Genomic DNA, 11,069 nt, shown 5'->3' on the forward strand with positions numbered 1-11,069 from the left:
CGTAAAAGGAGACATGATCAAGAAGGGAGTGATGACTGAGATGACGTATGATAGAGTTATGTGGAGGACAAAAACCTGTTGCGACCTACGGGGGTAGGATAAGGAGAAAGATGATGATGATGCAGGGATGAATTTATTTAACATATCCCCATCTCTTTCTTTCTTTTACTTTTACTTCTGTCCTTATCTTCTCGTTTAAAATATTGGCAAGAGTCATTTAGTTCCTTTCCGTTTAGATTAGCCGTTTAAAGATTTTACTGATTATTTTAATTAATTGTTACATCGATACCAATCTATAGTGCGTATATCGATTACAATGATCATTCCGATATTATTTTGACAAAACTTTCCCAATCATTGTATTAGTATTCAAGTAACATATCATATCATACTTAATACTTAGTAGTAATATTATAAATACGTAAGTTTAGGTGGATGGATGTTTCTTACAGTTTGTAGCCTAAATGCTGAACGGATATCGATGAAATTTGGTATAAATGTAGAGGATAGTCAGGAAGTACATATTACATTTTTGTGTTTTTTAATTCCACGCGGACAGAGTCGCGGCGAAAGCTAGTAATACGTAGATCATTTTCTAGCCGTTCGGCCTTTCGCTCGCGCCGCCCGCGTGGAATTAAAAAAAACAAAAGCCAGTAGCTTATGTTCTTCCAGACTATCCTCTACATCTATACCAAATGTCGACATCTGTTCAATAGTTTAGGCTACAAACTCTAACAAACATTTATAAATTCATTCAAACTTTCGCAATAAAATGTTAATAATACAGATTAATAATTTACCTAAGTCGTTTGTATTAAATCCAATTTAAAAACACTCCGACGATTAAATTTCTATGAGGAAACATTCTAAAGCGGTTTGTGAACGGTAAATACGAAAGTAACGATACTTCTATAGTTATAAGGACATTCTGATGAATGAAGGCAATAGGGGTGATAAATTCTTATACGGAAATAATTAGAAAGGTCTTATAATAACACTCATTTAGAGAAAAAAAACATTAACTGAATTTAATTTTATAGACACAGATGAAAGTCGGAATTACTTCCACTTCACGCTTTTAACGGGCGATTTAGTTTATAATTTCTCAAAAAAACAATAGCAACGTTATAAAGAGAAGCAATTGTCATTTTTGACCGACTTCCCAAAAGAAGGAGGTACTCAATTCGTCTATATGTTTTTTTTTATGTGTTACGGCATAACTCCGCCGCTAGTGGACCGATTTTGATAATTCTTTTTTTATTCGAAAGGTAATGCTTGCAGGTGGGTCCCTATTTTTTGTTTGATTTTTTGTATGTAACAAATAAACTCTTATGCACTGATTTTAATAATTATTTCACCATTATTAAGCTAATATAGATTAAAAATACTAGTTTTTTTTTCTATTTCGCGGGCAAAAGACTATTAATTATTAATCAAAAATTAACAATACAAATTAGAATTTGAATTATTGTAATATTAAATTTTCTAAATATTTATTTTGCAACTATAAAATAGTTTTAACAAAATAATTAATTAAACATCTATTTTTTTTAATTGAATATTAATAAAGATAATAAATGTAAAAGGTAAATGAATATTTACCGTTATGTTTTAATTCGATTTTTCCACAGAAAAATACGATGTCACACACTTGCAACTCGAGTTCGAATTTTCAGATTGTCTCGACTAATGTATGATCCGGGGTACATTGCTAATATATAGAATCATCGTGAGCTGCTATCTGATAAGGTTTATCAGCTAGGAGTATACTAATCATCTAAATCACAACATAAACCGCTACAGACGTCGATTGTTTTATGTCAGTTGTAAAATAATCAAAGGGTTTCTCAATTTCGCCGCTAAAAGATCGTTTGCACAGAGCAGTTTTGTATAGAGTAATCAAGAAATCAAATAAATGTTACGAGTAATTCCTTCCGTTAATAATGATAACATTTTTGTTGCAAAAACAAACGAATTAGAGGTCTTATACATTACTTCATTTAAATGAAAACTATCCTTCGAGAAAATATAAAAATTGTTACTGTTGTTCGAAGACACGATCAGTTTTTGGACTAGAGAAAAGGTAGAGTAGTTAAATAAAAGCAGGCAAACCAAAATACAAAGTATAATCTTAATTAAATGAATAAATCCTATATATATATATATATTTAAAACATAAGGTGACAAACGAGCAAGCGGTCACCTGAAATCGCCAAAGTGGCGAAGCGACCGCTGCCCATAGACATCCGCAATTGCGGATGCGTTGCCTACCCTTATCCGACGGAGGAGGAGACGCACATAAAGAGGATATTTCCCCTTCCTATGCATCTTGTCCACTGTCAAATCCACTTCCTCTTCCCAACCTTTCTTTACAAGAAAAGGGTGGTAAAGAGAAAGGAACTTAAATTAGGCTTCCGGCACCACACTCATCAGACGAAACACGGAATTGTTTCCAATTCACGGCTGTCTTCTGTGTGATCGTGGTATTACACCGGGCGTGCCGGCCCATTCGTGCTAAGATGTTAAAGCGGGCACGACCACTGTTAAAATATATTACTTCACTTTAAAAAATATATATATTTCATGAGAGCCTTGGCTCCTGCACTAGGTACCCCTGTGCTGCAGGAGCCAATCCCTTTCCCCATTTGTGAAGAGCAATACATATTCATAAGTATTAAAACATAAAGTACAAAGAAAACCATTAAACAAGCAATTCCGTGTTTCGTCTGATGAGTGTGGTGCCGGAGGCCTAATTTAAATCCCTTTCTCTTTACCACTCTTTTCTTATGAGGAGAGGATGGAAAGGATGTGCTTCTCCTCCTCTGTCGAATAACGGTAGGCTACGCATCTGCAATTGCGGATGTCTATGGGCAGCGGTCGCTTCGCCATTTTGATGGATTCAGGTGGCCGCTTGGTCGTTTGCCACCTTATGTTATAAAAAAAACATTAAATTAATTATTTAATATGTTCTAATAACTTCTGTTCATCAAAGAATAATAATATCGATTAATTTTCAGATAACAATAACTGTCAATTGTGATTTTAGGATTTAATATTTATGCGTCATAATGCTTCTTAATTTGTAAATCTTTGTGTTGTTTTAAATTTGCATTAAAAGCTTAGTTATCTACTTATGATAATAAAAATGTTGTGGTTTGAATGATTTCATTATTATTTATGTTTGTCTGGTTACATTGGAGGCCAGTGCACTTTCTTTTTTTGCACGTCTTTATTAATTTCTTAAACAGTAAGTTAATATTTTTTCCTTTTTTGACCGACTTCCCAAAAGACGGACGTACTCAATACGTCTGTATGCTTTTTTTATTTTTTTTTAATGTGTGTTACGGCATTACTCCGCCGCTAGTGGACCGATTTTGATAATTCTTTTTTTATCCAAAAGGTAATGCTTGCAGGGGGGTTCCATTTTTTTGGTTTTAAGCTAAATAGGTTTGGGTGAGCTATTGTTGTGTATACAGTAAGCCTCCTTATAACGTATGATGGCTCCGCGTTATAGGAGTCTCCCGTATAACACTTTTTGCAATATGGCAGAGTTAATAATTAATTTAAATTAATATGGCAGAGTTATAAATCGAGTTATAGGTTTTTTTTATTGCTGGGAATATTCACGGAATATAGGGCAACTTTCGGGTCATGGAGGTACGGAATTCACGTTGTTACGGTTTTCTGTACTTTTTAATAAATAACGCTAGTCATATTATAGTAATGATAATCTATAATGACACATAGCATGTCTAATAGTTAAATCATTGATAAGAAATCAGATATCTCTACATTTAGTTACTCTATGTACATTAAACATTCAACATAAGGAAAATAGTAACAAAAACCCTTATTGAGTAATGACGAATAAATCCCCTTTCGTCATTTTTTTTATTAAGGGCTCTTTTTTGGTTAATCTTATCTTGTTTCTCATTTAACCATAGTATTTTTTCACTTTGAAATTGTTAATGCTTATAACTAGTGACATAGTTAAAAGTCTTTCAGAATTAAGGCGTAAATAATCGTTTTTATCTAGATCTTCACTCCAATATTTATCTATACTGATATTATAAAGAGGAAAGATTTGTATTTTAGTATGTATTGAAATAACTCAAAAACTACTGGGCCGATTTCAAATTCTTTCATCATTAGAAAGGTCATTTTTCTGTGAGTAATTTGGGCTATGTTTTTTATTATTATTATAATTTCACGCGTGCGAAGTCGCGAACAACAGCTAGTTATTAATAAGACATTTAATAATTAAAGTTTGTAGTCTAAACTGCTGAACGGATCTCTATAAAATTGGTCATAGAGTAGAGCAAAGTAAGAATGGACTACTTCCATTTTCTTCTATTTAAATTACACCTAGATGGAGTCTCGCAAGCTAGTAACATAAGAATGAGGAATAATTTGACAGTTTGTTAGCATTTGATTGGCTCCGAAATTGCTGTTCCAATTTCAAAACTCATCGACGTTAGAAATCTACATTATCAATCAGCAATATAGACTTTGTTTTTTTTTTATCAACTAGAAGGGTATGGAGATCACACAAGATAAGAGACGTGCTCTTTGCCATCCAGGGGAAGATGGGGCGGATCGCTTGTTAGTTACTTTTTTTAGAACTTCTCTAGATATATTCTTAGAGTATGATAATAGGAACGCCATTGAAATATTGTATGTGTACGCAAACGCAAGGTTAGTATGACAACAGATTATAAACGACTTTAGTTTTTTTTACAGAATCTACATTCCATCCCGCATGTCACAACTGACAGATACAATTTCAGTGAAAAAAAGAACTAGTTAAAAGATTAAATAATTAAAAAAAAACTCGTTCGACCTTTATATTTCGCGGAAGACGACCCAGTATTCAAAGCCGGTCAAACATTTTAGGGCAACACGTCAAAAAGGGCACGAGATGAACACTAAAATTTTCCATTAGGGCAAATATGTAATTTACAGAAATTGTATAGATGTGCATCAGATGTCAAAATGTAATTACTTTTATTTACTACTAGTTTTCGTCCGCGACTGCGGTTGCGTGAAATTAAAAAAATACAAAAGTGAATAGCCTATGTGTTCTTCCAGACTTTCCTCTACATCTATGCTAAATAACATCGAAATCCGACAGCGGTTTAGGCTACAAACTCTAACAAACATCCATCCATCTAATAATCTAAACTTTCACATTTATAATATTAGTTATTAGTAATGTATTTTAAATGCGTAATTGGATGTTTGTTATCACGAGAATTCGACAGAATTTTAAATTTAGTTATAACAAAAAATAAATAAAAAAAAAACATATCGACGAATTGGGTACCTCCTTCTTTTGGGAAGTCGGTCAAAAATAAGAATATAGTCTGGATTAAATAGGCAACCTTTTTTTAAATTCCGTACAGACGAAGTCACGAGTAAATCTTGTATAGTTTAGCAAGTTATGAAAACAAAGTGCTCAATGATAACTTTATAGTCATGTAGTTAATATAATGGAATATCCTATGAGATTATTTGCTTAGGTATTGTGTAGAGAGAAAGCTATTTTGAAAACATAAATGTTAAGTAAACTGAACAGCCGGTTTGAACGGTTTTCTGTAATAGGAAAATTTCTTAGACTGTCGTAGAGCCCGCTTTAACATCTTCGCACGAATGGCCCGGTGTAATACCACGGCCACACAGAAAACGGGCGCGAAGTAGAAGCAATTCCACGTTTTGTCTGACCATTTTAGTCCCTTTCCAGGGTGGGAAGAGAAAGGATTTGACGGTGGAGGAGACGCATAGGATGGGTAAATGTCCTCTTAATGTGCGTCTCCTCCGTCAATTAAGGGTAGGCAACGCATCTGCAATTGCGGATGTTTATGGGCAGCGGTCGCTTTCCATTTCGGTGCATTCAGGTGGCCGCTTGCGAGTTTGCCACCTTATGTTATAAAAAATACTGTTATTTATTATTTGGTTTATGTAAAAGTTTATATGGTAGCTTAATTTATTAAGAGCCTGTCCCACCAAAACGTAAATTGTCTGATAACAATGCAAGATGTAAAATATGTTATGGAAATATCTAATTTTGATACCTTATCTGATAGTGGCTTTTTTAAGCTATCTGAGTCTCCATCCAGTGGTGGGACAGGCCCTTATTGTAATAAAAACAATACATTTTATGCTTACTTTTACGATTTCATTTTGTACTAACAAAATTTAAATAATAAAGTCACATTTCAAATATTAAAACTCACTTTCACAAAAATACAATATTTTCACACTTATAACACAATTACGCTACAAACACTAAAATCTTAGAATTTTAATAAAAGCTGTTTATATTTTTCAAAATGATCCTCACAAAACTAAATATCTAGTGACCATATTGGCAACGCGCATCTGACTAAGGAAAAAGCAATTTTTCTTAAATTTCAATACCCTTTCTATTTAACTAATAACCATATGTGGTTAATTTTTACAGGACTTTCCTTCTGGCATATTTAAAATAATTTAGTTTTATGATATATTTCTAACAATGTTGACCAAATTTGAATACTGTTCACATAAAGTCAAGTTGATAACTAAAACTACAATTAGCTATATCACATTTTCATTAAAACTGTTGTAATTTTGTATCTTTATCCTGAAAATGTCCAATTTCCTTCAGAATCTCTCAAACAAAACGAAAATACGACACCTATATTGGTATTCTAATCAAGTTCTGTAGGTTTTATTCTATTCTATTTATATTTTATATTTTCCTAAATAATTCTACTTATCCCATTTCTTATAATTCAAACTTATCCCGAAAGCGCAGCTGTTATGGCTAACCTATTCCTGACCGACAAATTTACTTTCACCTGGAATCGATTCGAACAGCTCTCAGCGCTCTACAATGGCGAATTTTAATAAATCTCATTATAGTTTTCTGTACAGAGGTCACGTACAAACAGACCACCGTTACATATAGTTATAGATAACTTCCTACTACGGTTAGCATGGCCGCAAAACCTTAATTATATAAAACGAGCTGTTGCCCGCGACTTCGTCCGCGTGGTATTAGAAAACATGCGAACTATATAAATTACAAAAAGCTACGTATCCCTTGGGAACCGGACATTTCTCGGGGATGAAGCTTATCCCATGTGTACTCCAGACTTTGTTTTATATCTATGCCAAATTTCAATAAGATATGTTAAAGCGTTGCAGAATGATTGAGTAAACATTAAAAAACTAAATTATTGAATCCCACGGGAACCGTAACTATTCTCGGGATAAAAAGTAGCCTATGTGTTCTTCCAGACTATGCTCTAAACCTGTGTCAAATTTCATGAAGATCCGTTCAGCCGTTTAGGCTAAAAACGCTAACAAACATCCATCCTTCCATCTAAACTTTTGCATTTATAGTATTAGTAAGAAGTAAGATTACATTATAAATTCACCTTTTACAAATGTTTAAGAGGGCAGTAAACTCTAGAAATAAAGTTCTCTTTAAGCTCTTAAAAAATAATAAAGGTTTGCATTTTTAACTTTTTAATTTTGTTTTTATTAATTTAATGTGTTATCTGTGATCATTAATCAATACACAGTCCCTAAGATCAAGCCACTTTCTTTTAAATCTCTCAAAATCAACTAAAAACTGTAGAAATTTATATTAACATAAATAATTTAGACCATAAGGTCGGCTTTCCAGTTACTTTTTTTCTTAGTGTTTTTGATTATACTTCATGAAATGTGTTTCCAAAAGTAACTTGTTTATTCCATAGAAACTTAGTTCAATTTATTAATGAATCACTAGGCTATGTCGAAATAAATTAAAAATTCAGCTACTAGCATCAGTAATTAACGTATTCTTTACTATAGGTATATCTATACTAATGTAATAAAGCATAAACACACACTAATTCGTGACGTAAGATGTCAGCAATCACAGCATATTTTTGAATAATTCTTTCTTTAATAAAAATCCCTACACTCACGTCGCGCTTTAGGCTATATATTTTCACGCTATTAAACTTATTGGGTAAATAAAATGGATAAAAACGCTAATGTGGGAAAGAGACCATAAGTTGCTGCCAACATCAAGGAAGCAAGATTGCCAAGGTTTGTATTGTCATTTTGACATTTGCAATTGGTCATTTGACACATGTGAAGGAAATAATAAAAATTTCATAATTTCATGTGGATGAAGCCGCACGGCAACCGCTAGTTAAGTTATAAATACCGTAGATAACTTTTCCATTCTTAAAACTACGTCATTAAACATAACTGCGTTGTTATTACAATGAGTGAATGCACAAAAAAATATCACAGCGAGTATGACACATGACCATAAAAATAAATGCTTATTGCCCTTGCTATTGTGTTATCGATTAAGATTAAATTTATTTCGAGACTTTTATCTCTGTAATTATTCAAATAACCATAAAAACTTTATATAAGGAAGAAAGTTCAGTATACATAGTTTCAGAGCAAATTTTCAAATCAATTGAAGATACAGTCAGAGTATTTTGCGGTGTCCCACCTTTAAGGGAACAATCGTTTGAAAAAAATGGAATGAAACGAGAAAAAACCAATACAACGCAGCTAAATATATCTGTAAGAAAAAAAGTTGATTAGTAATACATAGCTAATACTTTAAATTATTACCCCATCGTTTGCACCTCACTGCTGTTTAGTAAATTACTAGCTGTTACCACGACTTCGCCCGTGTGAAATTAAAAAAATAATAAAAAATGTATGTTACGCACTGATAACGGAGTTTTTTAATGGTGAAGGAATTTTTGAAATTGGTCTAGTAGTTGAGTTATTTCAATACATATAAAAATCCAAAAATACAAATCTTTTCTTTTATATAATACTAACTATCGCCCGCGACTTCGGCCGCGTGAAATTAAAAAAAACAAATGTGAGTAGTCTATGTGTTCTTCCAGACTATCCTCTACATCTATGCCAAATTTCATCGAGATCCGTTCAGCCGTTTGGGCTACAAACTCTAACATCCATCCATCCATCCATCTAAACTTAGATTTGTAGGAAGAGGGGGAGTTTGTCTCATTGCAATGAACAAGGCATCTATCTTATGTTCCAATACCGCGGAATTCCGCAACTGTACACAATATCTGTATTAAATTGTTTCGTCATCCATTTTTTATTAAAATATTAATAATACAACGCTGGGTCTTCCCCGCAGACACCCTAATAGTGAAACTTAAAACATAAATGGCCGACGTGTTAAAAGGTTGGGAACCTCTGGATACACAGAGAAAACTCCTATGACGGTAATCAAAGATACTAAGTAAATGTTCATTTTTCCTCCTTTAAAAAACAAACAGGAGGGAATTTACAAAAAATATATTTTATTAATTGATTCTGCTCCATTATCAGTATTAATCTTTTTATCTGATTTCAACAAACAATAGGATTATAGATTTGTTTTTAATCTTTTAAGGTTTTATTGATCTATTAATTCGTTGGCAGGAAAAATACTAAAGAGAAAAAAAAATAGCTTCGCAAACCACTTGTCATGTTCTTCATAAAAAGTTTAAAATTCGAAGAATTTGGTTCAAATTATACGTTTTTTTTACTTTATTCGCTTACTAAAACATTTTTAATTGGAGAAAGCGTAAATAATCGAATCAGAATCGGTTTAATTTGGCATAAAATTATGATAACTGGCCGGTAAAAGTGAAGCCCTTCTTGTTGCATGAATGTTTACGAAAATAAACAGCGCTTAATGCCGGGTTCACACTTGGCCAGTACAGTTGGACAGTTGCGAAACCAGTCGTAAATTGTATGGACTCAATAACGCCAGTTAGTGTTTACACTATCAGTTGATCCAATCCAGTTAGTGATTGCTACTTACAGTAAAGTTGTATTGGCCAAGTGGCCAAGTGTGAACAGCGTATTAGTAAAGTTCACGCAATCTTCTGTTTGCTTCTTTTTAAAATTCGGTAGTCCTAAATATTTAAACAAATTGTTAAAACCAAAATGCTTATAATAAGCAAGCGGCCACCTTAATCTATCGAAATGGAAAACGACCGCTGCCCATAAACATCCGCAAATGCAGATGTGTTGCCTAACCTTAATTGACGGAGGAGGACACGCACATAAAAAGGACATTTCCCCTTCATATGCTTCTCCTCCACCTTCAAATCCACTTTTCCATCCTTTCATCTTAAGAAAAGGGTGGAAAGGAAAGAGACTAAATTAGGCCTCCGGCACCATACTTATCAGACTACTTCACGCTTTTTTTTTCTGTGTGGTTAATAATTTAATTTTTATTGATTACATTTTATAAATCTTTCGCCATTCGGTTAGATCAACATGTCATATACGCTTTTTATTATAAACCAAAACAATCGAGGAGTTTGTTTTCGCAATTTTGCTAATCCGATAACAATTTCAAACACTAATTTTCTAAGAATATCGCATGACATTCAACTATTGTCATAAAATAATTACTTTTATTAGAGGCCATATTTATTTTATTATCCTATATAACGAAATTGTTCAGGAAATTGTGAAATACAAAGGTTCTTTGCTCTGATTGCAAAAATGTACTTTCAATACACTATCTGTCAATAACAGCGTGTATAAAACAATGACGTCATTCTGATTATCTAATTCAGCAATAGTACTCACTGAATTCTAAGAAATACGTAATTTCCTCAATATTCAAATGATATAGTAAAAGGCGCATATATGAATAATACTTAAGAGTCATAGAAACCATTATTTACAAATAAATCTCGATTACTACAAATATTTGAGTAAAATTGTCTATAACCTTTACGGTTAAGAAATGTTAAAGGCACAGAAAATATATTGGACTAGCTTTAGCCCGCGACTACGTCTGCGTGGAATTAAAAAAAAACAAAAGTTAGTAGCCTATGTGTTCTTCCAGAGTATCCTCTACATCTATGCGAAATTTCATCAAGATCCGTTTAGCCGTATAGGCTACAAAATATAACATCCATCCAAACTTTCACATTTATAATATTAGTAAGATAAAAGCGTGACGTAGGCCTTATTTTAGTTAATAACACTGAGGCCACATTTTTTCGCCTTTTATTCTGTGGATTAGGAAT

This window comes from Papilio polytes, unplaced genomic scaffold, assembly GCF_000836215.1.
Source record: "Papilio polytes unplaced genomic scaffold, Ppol_1.0 DF824191.1, whole genome shotgun sequence".
In the NCBI taxonomy this organism is placed as follows: domain Eukaryota; kingdom Metazoa; phylum Arthropoda; class Insecta; order Lepidoptera; family Papilionidae; genus Papilio; species Papilio polytes.